Below are 20,385 nucleotides of genomic sequence, written 5' to 3' on the forward strand. Positions count from 1 at the left end.
TTCCTCTCTTTAGTCAACTTTGCATGTTTGATTTACTCAGAATCAAATGTACCAGAACAAATTATTGAAACAGGCAATTGTTGTATTGAATGTTAAGAAATTAGATAAATATGGTAATGTGAACTTTATACACAAGAGAGACCCTGTAAAATCCATTTGTAAAAAGGATAAAGCATGAACTAAAGGAAAGAGAAAGAAAAGTAACAGAGAAAACAAAAGGAGTTATGGGGACCAGGTACATAAATATATAAAAAATAACCTAATAAAAGAAAATTGTTCATGAATGGCAAGATAATTAATTTTAATGTTTAAAACTTCTGTTTTTATACCACAAAAATCTTAACAATACATCCATCTCCTGTTATGATAAAACGAAGTACATTTTTAAAATTCTGATTTAAACTATTTTGTTACCAAGACTTGGAACAAATGGAGTCAGGACAGGTGAAAATATATAAGTTCCCTCACTTTGAAAGTATACACAGATACTTTAGCATGATGAGGGTTGGAGGTGGAGAGCACATTCTGCTCAGAGTTTGTTCTTAAGTTCTCATTTTCCTGTCACAGTTCTTTTTTATTGCTGATTCTTCAGCCCAATGCATACATAGCCAATAAAAATGTATAATTGTTTTGCTATTATTACTAGAGAATATTTAGAATAAAACACATACAGATTAGGCAAATTTATATTTAAAAAAACACAAACATATATCTCTTGTTCCTCAATATAAGCATCACTTAGGATGGGCTGTACATCTGATCACTCAGTGCCAACAAAGAATGAGGTGCAAGATGTGGGTCTGCCATTTACTGATGGAGTGTATGTTCTTGACAAGTCTTTTCATCAGTTTCTCAGCTGTAGAATGTTGACAGTAATTTTTATGACATCGAATTATATGAACTTGCTAGTATTCCAGCATTTTTGATCTACAAAACAGTAATTTCATATGGTTAAATATGATACTTACAGATATCAAATGAGATATATATGAAAGTTATTTTGTACCGAAGTATTACAAATGTCAGTCTTTATTGTATAGCAATAGAATATTGAATACTATGTGTGAGATATGCTTAATGAATTGGGTCACCATGTCATATTTAAAGTGGTAAAATATTAATGGAGATAAGACAAGTACATAAACAGTTACAACAAAAAATAAGGTGAGCATTGAAGATCTTGCCTCACTGGTCCAGGGTTACTTCTTATTTCCAGGTCTGCCTCTGATTTCCAAGCTGCTTGTGACTCCCTAGGTTCTATTGTGATCCCCACTCCCAACCTTACTTTGTACTCCCCGGTATAATTGTCCAAGAGCAAGTTTCTCTGATTCACACAGTATTAATCAACTCAAACTACAATTTGTCTTAAAATCTTAGAAGGTCTTTCATACAGATCTGGGGTTGGCAAACTTTTTCTGTATTAAAGGGTCACGAAATAAATATTTTAGACTTTATGGGCCACATGGTTGCTATTATAGCTCCTTAACTCTGCTGTTGTAGCTCAAAGTAGCCATAAACAATATATAAATAAATTTGGCAGTATACACAGAAAAACTTTATTTACAAAAACAGGCAGTGGGCCAGATTCGGCCTGTGGGTGGTAGTTTGTAGACATCTGATCTAGATGAAAGATTACACTGCAGATTCTTAACTAGGCATCCAGCTATGGGACTTGGACTGGGAGTATTGGAGGGAGTGGGGAACGGTCTAAAGTCTTTGAAAATCAAACAATTATTTATGTGTATGTCAGTATGCATAAATCTTTTTGTCTTTTTCTTTATTGTCTGAGACTGTTCGGGTCCATCATCAGATTCCCAAAATAGGTTCTATGATCGAGAAAGGATTGAAAGCCACTGCAATTAGAATATTTTCTGAATGAATCAAACCAATTTCTGGAGGTTTTAAGGGAGTATGTTAGTCCATTTCTGTTGAGTATAACAAAATACCTGGAACTGAGTATTTTATAAGAAAACAAAATTTATTGTTTACAGTTTGAGGCTAGGAAGTCCAAAGTCCAAGGAACACATCTGGTAAGGGTCTTCTTTGGTTGTGGCTTTACAGCAATGCAGGGGTCTCACATGGCAGAAAATGGCAGAACAGAGAGAGAGAGGCTCTCACATGCTATCCTTTCAAAACCCTCAGAACCATGCCCCTGACCATCATTATTAATACTTTCACTACAGCATAGTCCTACCATCTAATCACCTCTTCAAGACCCCACCTTTCAACTACCACAGTAGGATTTCCCACCCTCTTAACACTGTCACAGGGGTTCAAGTTTTGGGGGTACACTCAATCCAAGGCACTCCTGGCCCCCCAAAACTCATGTCCTTTTCACATAAAAATACATTCATTTCATCCCCAAAGTCTTAACTTGTTTCAGCTCAAAAGTCCAAAGTCCCATCTGTGAAATCAAAAGAGTTTATCTACATCTAAGATACAATGGTGGAACAAGCATAGGGTACATATTCTCCTTCAAAAGGAGAGAAATAGGCCAAGAGAAAGGGGTAATGGATCCCAAAAAAGTCCAAAACCCAGAAGGGCAGACATTATTATTTTTTTTTTTTTATTGAAGCATAATTGATTATACGTATTTTTGGGATATAGCATTGACTATCATCACCTGTGTACAACACTGTTAGCATATTCATCATTAGAAATAATTATTCTTTGTGCACCTTGTCCAATCTCTCCCCAAGCCTCCTTTCCCTTCACCCTTCCCACCTCTAGTAGACATAGATTTGTTATCTCCTCCTGAAAGTTCAATGTATTATTGTGGTCTTTTCTTTCCTTGCTTTCCTTCTTTCAAAGCACCCACTTATGAGTGAGGACATGTGGTATTTCTCTTTCTGTGCCTGGCTTATCTCAATTAACATAATTTTCTCCAAGCTCATCCATGTTGCTGAAAATGGCAAGATTTCATTCTTTTTTTATGGCTGAATAGTATTCCATTGTGTATATGCATACCACATATTCCTTATCCAGTTGTCCATTGATGAAAATTTAGGTCGTTTCCATATCTTGGCTATTGTAAATGGAGCTGCGATGAACATCAGAGTGCAGGTATCCCTTTGACGTGAAGATTTCCATTCCTTTGGGTATATAGCCAATAGGGGGATTGCTGGGTCATATGGCAGTTCTATCTGTAGTTATTTGAGAAACCTTCATACTGTTTTCCATAATAGCTGTACTATTTTAGTCTCACCACCAGTGTGGAAGAGTTCCCCTTTCTCCACATCCTTGCCAGCATTTATTATTCTCAGTCTTTTTGATATAGCCAGTCTAGCTGGGATGAGATGATATCTCATTGTGGTTTTGATTTGCATTTCCTTGATGATTAGAGATGTTGAGCAAGTTTTTATGTACATGTTGGCCATTTGTATGTCTTCCTTTGAAAAATGTCTATTCAGCTTCTTTGCTCATTTTTAAATTGGATTATTTGTTTTTTCACTGTCAGGTTATTTGAGTTCCTTATATATTCTTGATGTTAATCTCTTGTTGGGTGTATAGTTTGCAAATATTTTCTCCCATTCTGTAGGTTGATTATTTTCTTTGCTGTGCAGAAGTTTTTCAGTTTGATATAATCCCATTTGTTTATTTATTTATTTTTCTTTTGTTTCTTATGCTTTCAGGTCTTATTCATAAAGTCTTTGCTCACTCCTACTTCCTGAAGTGTTTCCCTTATGTTTTCTTTCAGAAGTTTTAGGGTTTCAAGTATTATACTTAAGTCTTTAATCCATTTTGATTTTATTTTGGTATATGATGAGAGGTATGGGTCTAGTTTCATTCTTCTGCATATGGGTGTCTAACTTTCCCAACACCATTTATTGAAGAGGCAGTCTTTTCCCCAATGTACGTTCTTGTGGCCTTTGTCAAAGATCAATTGGCTGTAAGTATATGGGTTGATTTCTGGGTTCTGTATTCTGTTCTATTGGTCTGAGTGTCTGTATTTATGCCACTACCATCCTGTTTTGATTACAGTACGTCTGTAGTATAATTGATGTCAGGTAGTGTTATGCCTCTGAATTTATATATTTTGCTCAGGATTTCTTTGACTATTTGTGGACTTTTGTTGTTCCATATGAATGTTAGGATTGCTTATTCTATTTCTGAAAAGAATGTTGTTGATAATTTGATGGGGATTGCATTGAATCTGTAGATAGCTTTGTGTAGTATGGACATTTCTGAAGTGTTAATTCTTCCAGTTCAAGAGCATGGAATGTCCTTCCATCTTTTTGTGTCCTCTTTAATTTCCTTCAGTAGTGTTTTGTAGTTCTTGTTGTAGAGATCTTTTACCTTCTTGGCTAAATGGGTTCCTAGGTATTTTATTTCTCTGGTGGCTGTTGTAAATGAGCTCGCTTTCTTGTTTTCTTTTTCTGCTACTTTATTATTGGAGTATAAAAACGCTACTGATTTTGGGATATTGATTTTGTATCCTGCAACAATACTGAAATTGTTAATCAACTCTGAGAGTATTTTGGTAGAGTGTTTAGGTTTTTCTATATATAGCATTGACTACATAGGATCATTTCATCTACAAACAAGGACAGTCTGACTTCATCCTTTCCAATGTGGGTGCCCTTTATTTCTTGCTCCTGCCTGATTTCTCTGGCTAGTACTTCTGATACTATGTTAAATAGAAGTGGTGAGAATGGGCTTCATTGTCTTGTTCTTGTTTTTAAGGGGAAATCTCCCCATTCATGATGAAGTGTTCTGTAGATATCTGATACCCCATTCAGGATGATATTGGCAACTGTTTTTTTATGTATGGCTTTTACTGTGTTGAGATAATTTCCTTCTATGCCTGATTTGCTGAGAGCCTTTATCATGAAGTATGTTGAATTTTGTCAAATGCTTTTTCTGCATCTATTGAGATAATCATATGGTTTTTGTCCTTGATTTTGTTGATGTGGTGTATCACATTCATTGACTTGCATATGTTGAACCATCCTTATATCTCTGGGATAAATCCTACTTGATCATGGTGTATATATTTTTTTGATATGTTGCTGTATTCTGATTGCTGATATTTTGTTGAGGATTTTAGCATCTGTGTTCACCAGATATTGGCCTGTAGTTTTCTTTTTTGTTGTATCTTTGTCTGGTTTGGTAAAAGAGTGATGCTGGCCTCATAGTATGAGTTTGAGAGAGTGGCCTACTTTTCTTTTTTTTTTTTTTTTTTTTTTGGAATAGTTTGAAGGGAATTGTATTAATTCCTCTTTAAATGTTTGATAGAATTAATCAGTAAAACCATCCAGTCCTGGACTTTTCTTTGGGAGACTGCTGATTACTGCTTCAATCTTGTTGCTTATTATTGATCTATTCAGGTTTTTTTTTTATTTCTTCTTAGTTCAGTCTTGGTAGTTTTTACATGTCCAGAAATTTATACATTTCTTCCAGGTTTTCAAATTTGTTGGCATGTAGTTTATAATAGTCTCTAATGATTCTTTGTATTTCTGTGATATCAGTTGTAATGTCTGCTTTTTCACTTCTGATTTTGTTATTTGGGTCTTCTCCCTTCTTTTTTTGTTAACCTAGCTAATGGTTTGTCTATTGTATTTATCTTCTCAAAAAAACAACCTTTTGTTTCATTGATCTTTTGTATCTTTTTTTCTCTATTTCATTTAGTTCTGCTCTGATCTTATTTCTTTCTGTCTACTACTTTTAGGATTGGATTGTTCTTGTTTTTCTAGTTCTTTGAAGTATGTTTGAAATCTTTCTATTCTTTTGATGTAAGTGTTTATTACCATAAACTTCCCTCTTAGTACTGCTTTTGCAATATCCCACAGGTTTTGGTATGATATGCCTTTATTTTTGTTAGTTTCAAGAAGTTTTTGATTTCCTGTTTAATTTCTTCTAGGACCCATAGGTCATTCAGGAACCTGTTGTTTAGTTTCCATGTATTTATATAATTTCCTGAGTTTTGCTTGTTATTGATTTCTAGTTTTAATCCACTGTGATCTGAAAAGACATTTGAAATGATTTTAGTTTTCAAAAATTTGCTGAGACTTGATTTGTGATGTAACATGTGGTCTATCCTGGAGAATATTCCATGTGGTGATTAGAAGAATGTATGTTTTGTAGTTGTGGGATGAAGTGTTCTATAGATAACTGCCAGGTCCATTTTGTCTAAGGTGTAGTTTAAATCCTATATTTCTCTGTTAGTTTGTTGCCTAGATGATCTGTCCAATGCTGAGAGTGAGGTGTTCATGTCCCCCACTATTATTTATTGGGGTCTGTCTTTCTTTAGGTCTGATAGTGTTTGCATTATATATCTGAGTGCTCCAGTGTTGGGTGCATACATATTTGTGATTGTTATGTCTTCTTGTTGGATAGATCCCTTTATCATTATATACTGGCCTTTTTTGTCTCTCTTTATGGTTTTTAGTTTAAAGTCTATTTTATCCAATATAAGAATAGCTGCCATTGCTCATTTTTGGTTTCCATTTGCATGATATATCTTTTTCCATCCTTTCACTTTTAGTCTCTATGTGTCTTTACAGGTGAGATGAGTCTCTTGTGAAGAGCATGTAGTAGGGTCTAGCTTTTTAATCCAATCAGTCTCTCTGTCTTTGGAATGGAGACTTTAATGCAATTACATTTAGGGTTGCTATTGACAGGTATTGTTTTACTCTTGACATTTTCTTGCTCTCTATTTAGATGTTTTAAATATCTTTTGTTCCTTTCTTTCCCTCTTATCTTTCATCTTCAATGTTTGTTGGTTTTTTGAGGTGGTAAAATTTACTTTTTCTTTCTTGTTTGCATTCTTTTTTTTAACAGCAGGTTTTGTTCTTTCTTTTGTATTTGTCATAGTGTTTATTGTTTTTCAGATTACCATACCAGACTCCCTTGAGAATTTCTTGCAGGACTGGCCATGTGGTGGTGAACTCATGTAGTTATTGTTTGTCTGCAAAGTACACTATTCCTCCCTCATTTCTGAAGGATAGCCTTGCGGGATATAGTATTCATGGCTGGCAGTTTTTTTTTTTTCTTTTAGTACTTTGAATATATCGTCCCATTTTTTTCTAGCCTTTAGGGTTTCAGTTGAGAAATCTTCTGTTAGTCTGATGTGGGCTCCCTTATAGGGGACTTGATGCTTTTCTCTTGCTGCTTTTACAATTCTCTTTGTCTTCATGTTCTGCCATTTTGACTATAACGTATCTCAGTGAGGATCTGTTTGGATTGAATCTGTTTGGGGATCATTGGGCTTCCTGGATCTGAAGGTCCATGTCTTTTCCTATACCTGAGAGGTTTTTCATTATTATTTTCTTGAATAGGTTTTTCAATGTCTTTTCCTTTTTCCTCCTCTTCTGGAATACCCATGATTTGGGAGTTTTTGCACTTAAGTTTATCTTCTAGCTCTCTTAGATTTTCTTCATTTTTTTTTTTTGTATTCTTTTTTCCTTTTTTTCTACCTGGGTTATTTTGAAAAGACCATCATTGAGATCAGAAATTCTTTCTTCATCTTGCTGTAACCTGCTGCTTAAGCTCTCAGTTTTGTTTTTTATTTCACTGAATGAATCCTTCAGTTCCAGGAGTTCTGCTACATTCATTTTTAAGGTATTAATCTTTTTGTAAATTTCCTCCTTTGTATCCTGGGTATTTTTTCTTGTTTTATTGTGTTCTCTAATTGACTCTTATCTCTTTGAGCTTTCCTAAGATCATTACTTGGAATTCCTTTTCAGATATTTCAAGGGTTTCCTGCTCTATGGGGTATAATATTTGAAATTTATTGTATCCCTTTGGTGTCATATTTTCTTGTTTGTTTGTATTTCCAGTATTTCTTCATTGGTGTCTGGTAGAGGAGTTGTTTATTTTATTACTCTCAAGTGGGCTTTGGGGAGAAAGACTTCATCCTCTATTTTCAGGCTCTGCTGGTGACTTTCCTTGTGTCAGTGCAGTCGAGTATGTGGCAGGCTTCCTGCAGGGTGGTCTTGGCTGCTACTATGGTAATGAGCCATCCTTTCAGCAGCATTAGCTGTGGTGGACCACCTTCATGGAAACGGTGTTTGTGGCCTTCTGTTCTGGCAGTGGGAGGTCTGCCTGGGGCTTCTGCCTGTGTCCCTGGTCATGAAATACTCACATTCCTCCTGTTCAGGTGGAAGGAGTGGCTGCCCAGGGCCTCTGCCTAGGGCCCTGGTTGTGGGATACTCACTTGCCTCCTCTTTGGGTGGTAGGAAGGGCTGCCCAGGGATATTAAATCTTAAAGCTGGTGAGTCTTGTATCTTTACTCCATGTTCAATGTCCTCTGCATGCTGGTGTGGGGGTTGGGGCCCAAGTCTGTGGATAGCTCTGCTCCTATGGCTTTCCTAGTCCCAGGTCACATTTTAGCTCTCCCAGGCTGGTGTTTCATGCTGCTAGCTCCACAGATATGAGATCTCCATTGGCAATCCTACTCCCATGGCTCCACTAGGCATGACCATGGTGGAGTTTTCCTGCTGAAGTTCCAACCCCACATTTCCTCTTGATATTACGCTAGTGAAGACTCTATGGTGAATATGCCCCTGTGACAGATCTCTTCCTGGGTCCCCAGGATTTTCCATATATCCTTTGAAATTGGGGTGGAGGCTCCCAAGCCTTCACATTTCTGGCATTCTGAGAGACTGCCGATCAAATATTATGTAGATGCTGTGAAGGCTCCTGGCATGTAGCTTCCAAAGCTGAGAGTCCAACCACACCTGGGGCCAATTTAGTCATGGCTGGAGCAGCCAAAGCATCTGGGGTGCAGGTCTGGAAGCAGCTTCCTCAGATGGCCCTGGGCAGCCAGTCCATGGAGGGTGCCTCAGGCCTGTGCCTTGAGACAATTCTATCTCTCTAGCCCTGTGGGCCTATAATGGAAGGGTTGGCCCCAGAGGCTTCTGCAATGCCTTCAGGGCTTACTTCCCCTTCTCTTGATAATCCCTTTCTTTTGTACTAATCTTCTTAGTACCATTGATTTTTTTTTTTCCCCTGAAAATGCCCTCGGCTTCTCTACCACATGGCCAGGCTACGAATTTTCCAAATCTTTGTGTTCTGCTTCCCTTTTAAATTCTGGCTTTATGTCATGCCTTTGTTGCCATAACTCAGCATAGGCTATTACAGGTAGCCATGCAACTTACTTAGTGCTTTGCTGCTGAGAAATTTCTTCTGACAAATAACCTGGGTTAGCACCTTGAAGTTCCACATTCCATAAAATTTGATCATGCACAATGCAGCCAAGTTCCTTGCCAGTTCATAGCAAGGGTGACCTTTGCCCCAGTTTCCGATAAATTCCTTCTTATTTCTAGCTGAGAAATCTGTAGAATGGTCTTTACAGTCCATATTTCCATAAGCATTCTGGTCACCATACTTTAACCAATCTCTAAAACATTCCAAACTATCCCTGGTTTTCGTATCTTCTAAACTTTCACTAGCATCTAGGTTTTTTCTAACCTGTTCCTCCAAATTCCTTGAGCCTCTCCTCAACACCCAGTTCCAAAGCCATTTCCACATTTTCAAATATTTGTTACAAGCAACAACCCACTTCTCTGGTACCAATTTTCTGTATTAGTCTGTTGCTATTGATTATAACAAGATACCTGGAATTGTGTAATCATAATAAAACAGAAGTTTACTGCTTACAGTTTCAGAGGCTAGGATGTGGAAAGTCCAAGGAACACATTTGGTGAGAGTCTTCTTGGTGGTGGTTTTACAGCAATGCAGGGGTCTCACATGGCAGAAAATGGCAGAACAGAGAGAGAAAGGCTCTCACATTCTATTCTTTTAGGGCCCTCAGAACCACACCCCTGACTACCATTGTTATCAATCCATTCATTATGTCATGGTCCTACAATCTAATCACCTCTTCAAAGCTCCACCCTTCAATTACTATAGTAGGATGTCCCACCCTCTTAATGCTACCAGAGTGGGGGTCAAGTTTTGGTGGGACACTGAATCCAGGGTAGGAAGTAAACCTTTCATCAATTTCTAAACAACTCATTTAACATTCTGAATTGTCTGACAAAGAATGTATAATCTTATGTGGTAGTGAACTGCTTCAGCTTAGGTTGCAAGATTACTCTAAATGGTAGGTTGAAGTTGGACTAGGTGACAATTAAGGTATTTCCAAGCCTTAGATCTTATAGTTTTTTCCAAAATGGTCTACTTTTTATATTCCCATATTTTCTTAAGATTTTTTTTTAAATTTTATAAATTCAACCTAGCACATTCTTCAGTCCTAAGAAAACTTCTCTGCAGGTTTCTATTTCCCTGTAGTCATTCCAGAACTCTGTGTTCACATATCTGAGTCATGGATATTATATAAATTTCCCATCAGGTCTTCACCATTGTTTACAACTCTAACATAGCCCAAACCTGAGGCCATGGTGATTACATCTATTCAAACATCACCTAAATTCTAATTAGAGGGCAGTTTGTCAATAAGTAGCCTATATGTAAGCATGCATATGACTATGTTTGCATGCTCTAATATTAAAGTAATATTATAAATAAGATCGACTCAAGTGTCCCTTATCATTATTTTCTACAAGATGCCAGGTTCTAGATTGAAATGGGTCAGAATATTAACTGATGAATTTATTATACTTACATAAAATTTGATAACATGTTTTATGTTTATGGATTGAGAGAGACAGCTCAGTTCGTTAAAGGGTGCATTGTACACTATTTCTGCAGAGTACTGTAGAAAGATCCAGGATGCCTGGGTTCTGGCACTGTAGACTTGTAAACTTCCTAATGGGACATATGTAAAATCTTTGTGAGTCCTTATAAAAAAAAAGGGAGTAGAGAGAGATAAGTAAGACTTACTTAAGTGATAAGTAAGTCTTTTCCAGCTTTTTTATTCTGCAGCTCTGTTCTATAAAGGGCCAGGAAAATAATATGCTTTTTGACTCCTAATTCCTTACTTATTATTTTGGAGCAAAAGAACTGCAGAGACAAAATGGAAATACTATTTCAACGTGTATAAATTACAGTAGTGGACAAAAACATGACAAATTGAAGATGTGAACCCAAACAAAAAAAATACAAAAATATTGTAGCCTTTCTAGTTGAGCTGAGTTTTGAGCTGGGTGTTGGCAAATGTAAAGAATAAGACTTGGGAGAAGATAGTGGAATATTAGCGATCACAATCTGAAAAAGGTTCAGGGGTGAAAACAAAAAACCTGTATGCTACAGCTGGTTGAATAATTTGGTCAAGAGGTTTCTCCCAAAGGAATGAGGGGCAAAGATGTGATTAGGTTTTGTTCCAGGTACAAAGTTAGAGATTATAAATTATGAGTCAGGGAAAGAGTATCACAATGAAAATGCTATTTAGGGAAGGCTAAACATCACAAAGGTGTATAGGTTAGGAGAGAATGCCAACCATAAAATGAAGGTAGAAGAAGATTTAGTGGGATAGGGAATAGAAGAGAAGGGGGCTATGGTCAGACAGATCATAACCTTTAAAGCAAAAATTGGTTAGGATAGAGATTGGAGCTCAAAATATGAGACTTCAAGGTTTTGGTACTTGAGAGAGGAAGAGGACACTGCTTCAAAATTAATGACTTCTGAGTTGATGCTAGATATACAGAACTTCAAGAGAAATTTGGGGTTGGGTGCAAAGTAAAGGGTCATGGCAGAAGCAAGCTATGGGCAACAGGTCTTAAGATAGGTCATAGTTGGAAGAGAAAAGGCCTCTGAAGATAAAAAGAAGTCAACTAACTATGAGAGTGGTAGAATGAAGGAGAATATACAAAAAAAATTTTTTTGAGGATATCAGTTCAGTAATATGGAAAAAGGAATTCCTTTATGATACTTTGTTGTTCAAATTGTGGCAAATTGAAATATTAAGGCATAAGATATGCTCCAAATGCATTTTATCCTTTTTATGTTTTGTTTGCCAGGAGTGAAGCTGACATATGGGTTTGAGTTGGGATGAATAGGGAGAGAAAGAACAGCCTGGTCATTTTTAAACATGAAATTGAAAAGCAAAGTTTTTCATCTAAGGAAGGAAATATTTTAATGGGTCTGATTTAGAGTGACTGACATTTTGCAGGTGGATTTATCTCAAGCATATGAATAAATTTAGTCCTCCATGGCTTATGCACTGTTGGGTTCAATAAAGAGGCAAGGCACTGTTGGGTGCAATGAAGAGACAATTTACTGAAAGGCATCAAGGTATGCTTTGGCATCCTTTAAGTATGATGAATAATAACAATAATAGATGTAATAATAGCAGAGTTAACTCAAAGTATGGGAATGTTTTCTGAACTAACAATGTGAAAGGAATTGTGTGATCTGGAATGCTCCTGAGGCCAATCAGAAGACTCATTTCAGGAAGTATCTAGAGAGATTGGTAAAGGCTTAAATAATGTGATGAGTTGATAGGTTGGATGGACAGATAGATGGAAGAGAGAAGTCACGTTCAGAGTTTTGAACCACTTTTACCTGAGGGTTGAAGACCCTCCCAGAGTATTTGAGTGCTCCAGTTTCCTTGGACACTAGTAACCTCAGATGTCTTTTCTTACACTATGTTTGATAGTTAGCCCCTTTCGGCGACATTGATAATCTGCTGAAAGGCCAAACATTCTGTGCATATCATTCACTGGTTATTACTAATGTTCCTATGCCATTTCCCTCTCATCTTGTGGGGAAAGAATGACTATTGTGATGAGACAGTTAGTGAGGTATTTTGTCATTTACAGAAAAGAAAAGTCCTCATAACTATAAAAACTTAACATTGCCCAAGTTGTGTGATGAATGAAAATTACAAGTCATATACACAACTTAACCACATATGAGCTTTGAAGTCATATAATCTTAAATTTAAATCCCAGCTTTATCATTTACTAGTTGAGTGACCTTGAAAACCTCCTTATCCTCTTCGAGCCTAAAGAATTTCATGTATAACTGGAAAAACTGGCTCTGTGAGGTGAAAAAGTGAAATGGCATTTCTTTCTTGGATGAAGATCACCAGGCAAGGGGAGCACAAACCAAAATGAATGGCTTAGGTTGGCTTTCTTGCCCCTAAGATCATAATCCAATGGGAAATTAGGAGCTGAAACATGAAAGGTTATTTAAAAAGTTAAAAATAAGACAAATATTGACGGTGTTCTATTATCACTGAACAATGAAAACTTTCACAAAAGAAACATATCTTATCCATCAGTAAATCCCCCAAATAGCCTTTCACGGAATAGACACTCAGTGTGTATATTGTTGAATCATTTGCACTTTAGTACCTTTAATTGAAATACATTATTAGAAAGGGCAGCAGTGAGTTTGCAAACAGAGGATTTTAATTTTTTTTCTGAGCAATTTTACTACATTATATTTTAAAATGGCTTTCAGGCGCATAAATAATAGTAAAATAATTAGGAAGAGATGATTTTGAGTACTAGCTTTGGTGTTTAGTTTTAATCTTATTTTATATATAATAATAAATTATAATAATGACTGTGTTTGACAACTGGCTTAGAAAATTCCAGAAAATTTAAGTCTGCTTTCATTAGCCAACACTCAGACATGATGGTGGATCTAGGGTAAGTTCTTCATGTCTGGGCCTCAATTTCCTCAGGAAATGAGAGAGCAAGACTAGATAGCCTCTAAGGGCAAGGCCATTTTGACATCCTATGAGGTCTTCAAAAGTTTCGACTCATGTATGAGCCCATCTTCCCAACTGGGACGTGAACAGCAGTGTGATCACAGTTGGTGATGAGGCCCCTCCAGGTCTGCTCTCTTGGAGATTCTGGCTTCACATTCTCTCTCCATCGGAAGGACTGATACCCTGTCAAAGGGGCCTTTGAGTCAGGGAATAAGTAGCAGTAATGATCTCTGGTCTGCATCACTACTAAATGCTGTTTTATTTTATTAAGTTTATTTTATTTTTTAAGCTTATTTTATATGTAATAATATAAAGGGGCTGTTTATATAGAATCAAGTATATTTGTAGTTTTATAGCTTTAAGTTTGGATATTCTGAAGGAGAGTAAAGGGCTTTAAATAACCAGATAATGACAAGTATGGGATGAATTTTAGGGCAGAACAAGAAAAGAAGGAGGGAATGCAGACTGTTGGCAGATATACCTTGGTGTTTTCAGGTCACTTCTACATAGAGTAGAGTTATTTTTTTTGCTGAATTAATACAAAGAGTGTAGGATAATTAATCCAGGAAAAATAAGCTGAAAAGAAAAAAAAAAAATGATTTTAAGTTTCCTATCTTTGAGTGTGAGTGATTCGACAAAAACCTTTGAAGAAAGTGATTGCTCCATGAGTAAATTGATACTGAGTTCACCCAAAGGCAAAGACTTGGAAGATAGGTAGGACTTACCTCACCCTTCCTGACCTATGGCACCAGCTGATTTCTTTCATTCTCTTCTCTCAATATTGTTTCTCAAATTTACCCAAAGGACAGGAGTTAGTATTGGGTTTGCAGAGGAGAGACCTGGAAGATAACTAAACTAGACCAGTGATTTTTTTGTGTGTGGTTTTTGCTTTTTTGTTGTTTTTTTTTTTTTTTTTTTTTTTGTCTTTTTCGTGACTGGTACTCAGCCAGTGAGCGCACCGGGAGCGTTGTTGCGCTCCCAGCACTGCACTCTCCCGAGTGCGCCACGGGCGTCGGCCCTTGTGTGTGGTTCTTTTGTGTGCTTTGTATTTTAAGAAAAAGAATCCCTTCTCCAAATGAAATCTTGCTAGAATTCTAATAAATATAAGTCAAGCAAAAACCAAACTTTGTGGTGTTAACGAGGGGTGTCTGGAGTCCCACCAATACTAGCTGTTTCTTTACATCTGACAAACACACCAAGGCATCAGGAAACAGGATTTCATGAAACACAAGTTGAAAACCACTGATCTGTTTCAAATTCCACCCCCCATCTTTTATAATAGAGCCTCCTTGAAGCTTGAGGCCCTATGGGGGGAAGTTGCTCTATTTAATGTACCAAGTCTGAGACAAAGATTATCTAGAAGAAAATGAGAGGTGATGATGGTACTGTTTTGGCCCAAGAACACAGATGGAGGAAGACTGGTTTAAACTGGAGATAAATGAGGGATAATACAGGTTTAATATAATTACTTTTGTATGACGCTTTTACAGCTTTAAAAAACCTTTCAAATATACTATCTAATTAGTTCCACACAGCAAGTATCTCCTGAATACAAATTATGTAGCACTTGATTTAACAGGGCCATACATTGACTACCAGATGCTGTATAAAGAATGTGCAGCATATTATTTCACATAGCCTCTCAGCCACCCTGTGAAGGAAGCGAAGTTGAGGAAACTAAGGTTCAAAGAAATTAAGTAAATTGGCCATGGCCTCACAGCTATGTCAGTATTAGAGCTGAGATTTGAACTCAAGTCTTTCATACTCCAAAAACTTGTGTTGCTTTCACTCTAGCCTCAAGGAACTGTAAACTACAAGAAATACGGAGATGAAAGATATGGGTTTTGCCTTCACATTACTTAAACTCCTCTACAGTAGATTAACTGTTATACAAGCAAAGTAGGATTAAATAATCTTGATGAAATGAACCAAAACAACAAGAAAGTTCAAAGGAGAAACATTAGACTTAAAATAAGGAACTAAGAAGTACTTTGTGGGGAAAAGACATTAAGGATTGGGAAGGCCTATAAATGCAGCGGGGCAGAGATGCTCATCTCTGTTATATTCAAGAAGTTGAAGTTTGGGGAGTTTGGAGGCTTGTTCAAGAAGATTTTACAGCTGTTTAGTGGTGACATTAGATGTATTAGTCAAGGTTTTGCAGAGAAACAGAACCATTAGGATACATACGAGAGAGGATTTGTTAGGAGAATTGGCTCACATGACTATGAAGGCTGAGAGGTCCCATGACAAGCCATCTGCAAACTGGAGACCCGAGGATGCTGGTAACATGATTCAGTCCAAGTCTGAAAGCCGATCGAGTAATTCTCAGTCCATTTTATTGTTTATAATAGGACACCTAAAACTGGATAATTTATAAAGAAATAAAATTTATTTCTTACAGTTTTGGAGGCTGGGAAGTTCACGGTTGAGGGAACACATCTGGTTAGAGCCTTTTTTTTTGGAGAGGACTCCCTGTAGAGTACTGTGGTGACACAGAGTATCACATGGTGAGGGCTGAGCAACAGTGCACTAACATGCTTTCTTGTTCTCCTTATGAAGCCCCCAGTTTACTTCCATGGCAACCTATTAACCCATTAATCCATAACCCTAATGGCCCAATCACCTCTTAAAGGCCCCGCCTTTCAAATACCATACTGGGGATTAATGAGCTTTGGAGGAGACAAACATTCAACTCATATCATTAGAAATACAGGGAATATCTTTGAAGAGTCAGAGAGAAAATAAAGGGAAAAGTGAAACAAACAAGCAAAAAATTAACAAAGTAAGCATAAGAGAGAAACAAGAGCTTCCATGTAGAAGTAAGTGAAAGAAGTAGAAATAGATGATTGTGGAACCAATGCTATTTTTCTCTTTTCTGCTTTAGAGAAAGTGATAGTGTCTTTTTTTCTATCTAACACTTTCTTTTTGAATCTGCCTCATACTTTTTATTATTTAAGAGCTAGGTGGCATTAACTATACCTACATCTGTAGAAACTATGCCTAAATTTCTGCCAATTTAAAAACTCTTAGGGCCGAGCCCATGGCGCACTCGGGAGAGTGCGGTGCTGGGAGCGCAGTGATGCTCTCGCCGTGGGTTCGGATCCTATATAGGACTGGCCGGTGCACTCACTGGCTGAGTACCGGTCACGAAAAAGACAAAAAAAAAAAAAAAAAAAAAAAAAAACTCTTACACTTTTTTATATTGAATTTCACACACTGAATATCATTATTGCTGGGAGTCTAGTTTATGTTATTTGTTGACTTTTTAGTGCTCACCTTACTGTCAGGCTACCAGTCAGGTCTTTAGACACTGGGGATGCAATTGTAGGGGCATGTACAAGACTACCCATATGAGCGTTTATCTGCATTTTGGGGTTTGAATAATTCATACATTTTATCCACCTCCATTTTTGCCACTGGTTAGTTTTCCTCACTTCCTTTTACTTAAGTTTTATCTGAAGAAAAATTTTAATGTAAATCAAACATATTTGATAGATCATTCATGGGCATATTCTTTATAACTTTCACTTAAGTATTAAATCCAATAATTTTCACTTTCTACTCACTAGTTGACAGTGTAGAAACCAACTTAAAAAAGGAAAATAAAAGTAATTTACTCTTTGAATTTATAGGTATTGGATTTTCAGATCCTCTTCTAATTATAGGTAAATTTTCTAGAATTGACCATGAGGGACATCAGAAATTCTGATATTCCATTCTTATTTCCATTTCTACCAGTTTAACTTTCTCACTTCATTCTCTACATGAGGGTACTTCAAAAAGTTCATGGAAAGATTCCTGTTATCTTCAATTCTATATTTTCTGTGAACTGTTTGAATTACCCTCACATATCTCCTTTTTGACCTCATAGAGACTTCTAGTTCTCTCATTTCTCCATTCCCCTCCCTGTTCTATCTCTTCTTACTGCCCTCTCCAATCTGGACCCCATGCTAGTCTTCAGTTTTCTAATTCTCCAGCACTCATTACCTGTACAGTGAAGCAAAGTATTTTTATATATTTTTTCTTCCCCCTTACCCAGTAAGTATAAAGCAGAGAGAATCAAAGAACGGTGCAAGTTTGGACCATGACACATGTATGTTCCCTAACCTTGCCCACATTTTCAAACACTCGTCTTTCTACTCCAACTAGCCACTCAATGCCTGACACCCTCATTTTCAGCAGATGACCTTTCCTACCTCCTGCTTCATCAAGAAAATTGAAGTCATCAGCCATGACTTCTATTTATCTTCTATGAAAACTTTTATACTGCACTTCATTTTGTCATCTTTACTTCATCCTGGAATGAGGAGTTAAGGGGTTTCAGTTCAAGACCATCCTCTTTGCATATGCCCTTGACTCCTTCTGCCTACCTCTAGCAGTCTCTTTCCCCACACCATTCCCTTTCTTTCCAATATCTTAAATTTCTCTCTCTCTCTCTACTGGCTCCTTTTCTGCTTTATGTCTTTAGTCATAATTTAGGTTCTTCATATTTAACTATATCAAAAAACATTTTTTTATACCCTATTTACTCCTCAAGCCACTTAAATTTTCTTTGTGAAATCATTAATCTACAGAAAGTACAGATATCAAAATTGCTAGTGACCTCCTTATGACCAACCTAGTAGGTATGTTTCAGGTCTTATCTTCCTGGACCCCTCTTCCATTCACTACTGTTGATCACGTTTTAAGACGTTATTACCTTGGCTTCTAAAATACCATGAAGTTCTCAGTGTCTGCTACTTCTCAGATTCTCCAGCTGGGGCTCTCATTTTTCTTCATAGGTTATTGTATCTATTCTCATGGAGTCATGATCACGCTATGATGAGGATTTCTGTTTCTAAACTTCTGGCCCACTCTTCTCTCCAGAGTTTAAGGCTTATTCAGTAGTCTCCTTCGCTTTTTATATATCCCATGGATACTTCATACTAACACACTAAGATGCAATTCATTGTCTCTTCACCCTCTTCAAGCCAGATCTTCAAACTGTATTTACTGATGTAGTTAGTGGAATCATCAAACATTCAGTTCAAGCAAGCTAGAAACTTGAAGTCGTCCTTGACACTTCGTTCTCCTTTCATTAGTAACACAACCAATATCTGATTTAACCTTTTTCACTAGTAATTGAATTTGTCTCATCTTCTCTATCCCACTGTTTCTTCCCTGCTACTGTCTTACCTAGACTACTGCAACAACCTCCTGAATAACCACTCTCCCCATAAACTGAATTGCTGTAAATCCTTTCTCCACATAACTTCCAGATTTATCAGTATACAACATTCTGACTGGATGTCTTATGCTTCAAGTTCTGTAATAATGTGGAGGTGGATTCACTACCCTACACATGTGATAAAATTTTATAGAACTAAATACACATATACACACACATTCAAATCAGTACAAGTAAAACTGAGGATGTCTGAATAAGATTGGTAGATTTTATCAATGCCAATATCCTGATTGTGACGTTATTTGATGGTTTTACAAAATAACACATGGAATCTCTCTGTATTATCTATTACAACAGCATATGAACCTACAGTTATCTCAAAATTAAAAGTTCATTTAAAAATATCTTGCAAAAACAATCCTTCAGTACTCACCATAAGTATTGAAGTGTTTAAGCTTTTTTTTAAAACATACAATATTAGTTTCAACTTCCCTCTCCAACTTCATCTCCCAGCATTGTCTGCCCCACATTTTTATAGTATACTAAGAGTTGCTTGTGATTTTTCTCACATACACCAAGTTATTTTCCATTTTAATATTTTGTTAATGCTGTTGCTATAGAGTGCCCACTCTGTAACATAATCTGCCTAATATCTCCTCATCATTTATAACTTATCTTGATCCCTCAGATGAGATGATTCTCATATATTTCATCTTTGTGTTTTTATAGTGCTCTCTGTTCTGTTACCACATTTATTATAGATTTGTTTTCCTATCTTGCCTTCCATACAATGACTTCCTACAGGATGAGACAGTCTTATTCACTTTTTAAAAAAATTTCCAGTGCCCATTGTGCTTCCTAGTAAATAGTAGATGCTCTGTATTTGTCTAACTTGAGCAAATAAATATGCTGTTACAGGTAGCTTGGAAATAATCATCAATAAATCCAATGCAATTTTTTTCTATTGTATAACTAGACCAGAACATACATTTGATAATTTAAGAAGATGATTGACTATCCTAGTACACTATTTACTTAACTCTTTTTATAATATGAACAGTAGTGATTAAGAGCTTAGCTAATTTCATCCTAGGGTAAAATGAGCCTACTGATCACCACAACGAATTGCATGGGTAAGATGATCTGAATGGATAATGTATAGATTTGGAGAACGCTTTCACCTGAAAACTCTGGTGTTTCCCTTGAAATACATAGGGATCAAGGTTTTAAAAATATTTTTTTTTTTTGTCGTTTTTTCGTGACCGGCACTCAGCCAGTGAGTGCACCAGTCAGTCCTATATAGGATCCGAACCCGCGGCGGGAGTGTCGCCGCGCTGCCAGCGCAGCACTCTACCAAGTGCGCCACGGGCTCGGCCCAAATTTTTTTTTTTTTTTTTCAAGTAAAGGCAAACTTAAGAATCCCTCTCCAAAATGAGGCAAACAGAAATAGTATTTATTTGCAAAGTGTTCGGGTGTTTGATTATCCCTTAGTCTAACATGGAATTCTGTATTCTAATTAAGAGCCACCCACATGCACATCAAGGTAAGTAACTGGTGAAAAAACTTTAGGTCCAGAGGTTTGAGTTTATTGTCTCTAAGTATTATGCTGAGATTTTCGTTATGTAAAGGGTTATTAATCTGAAGGTAAAATGTAAGT

General features: G+C 36.7%; 1 protein-coding gene across 5 annotated transcripts in view; it reads left to right on the forward strand.

Moving 5' to 3' along the window:
* The window catches only part of TP63 (tumor protein p63), a 246,812-nt gene that overhangs the window by 86,015 nt on the left and 140,412 nt on the right, over nucleotides 1-20,385 (forward strand). The gene's annotated exons all lie outside the window — the stretch shown is intronic.

The sequence above is a fragment of the Cynocephalus volans genome, chromosome 1, assembly GCF_027409185.1.
Source record: "Cynocephalus volans isolate mCynVol1 chromosome 1, mCynVol1.pri, whole genome shotgun sequence".
Classification (NCBI taxonomy): domain Eukaryota; kingdom Metazoa; phylum Chordata; class Mammalia; order Dermoptera; family Cynocephalidae; genus Cynocephalus; species Cynocephalus volans.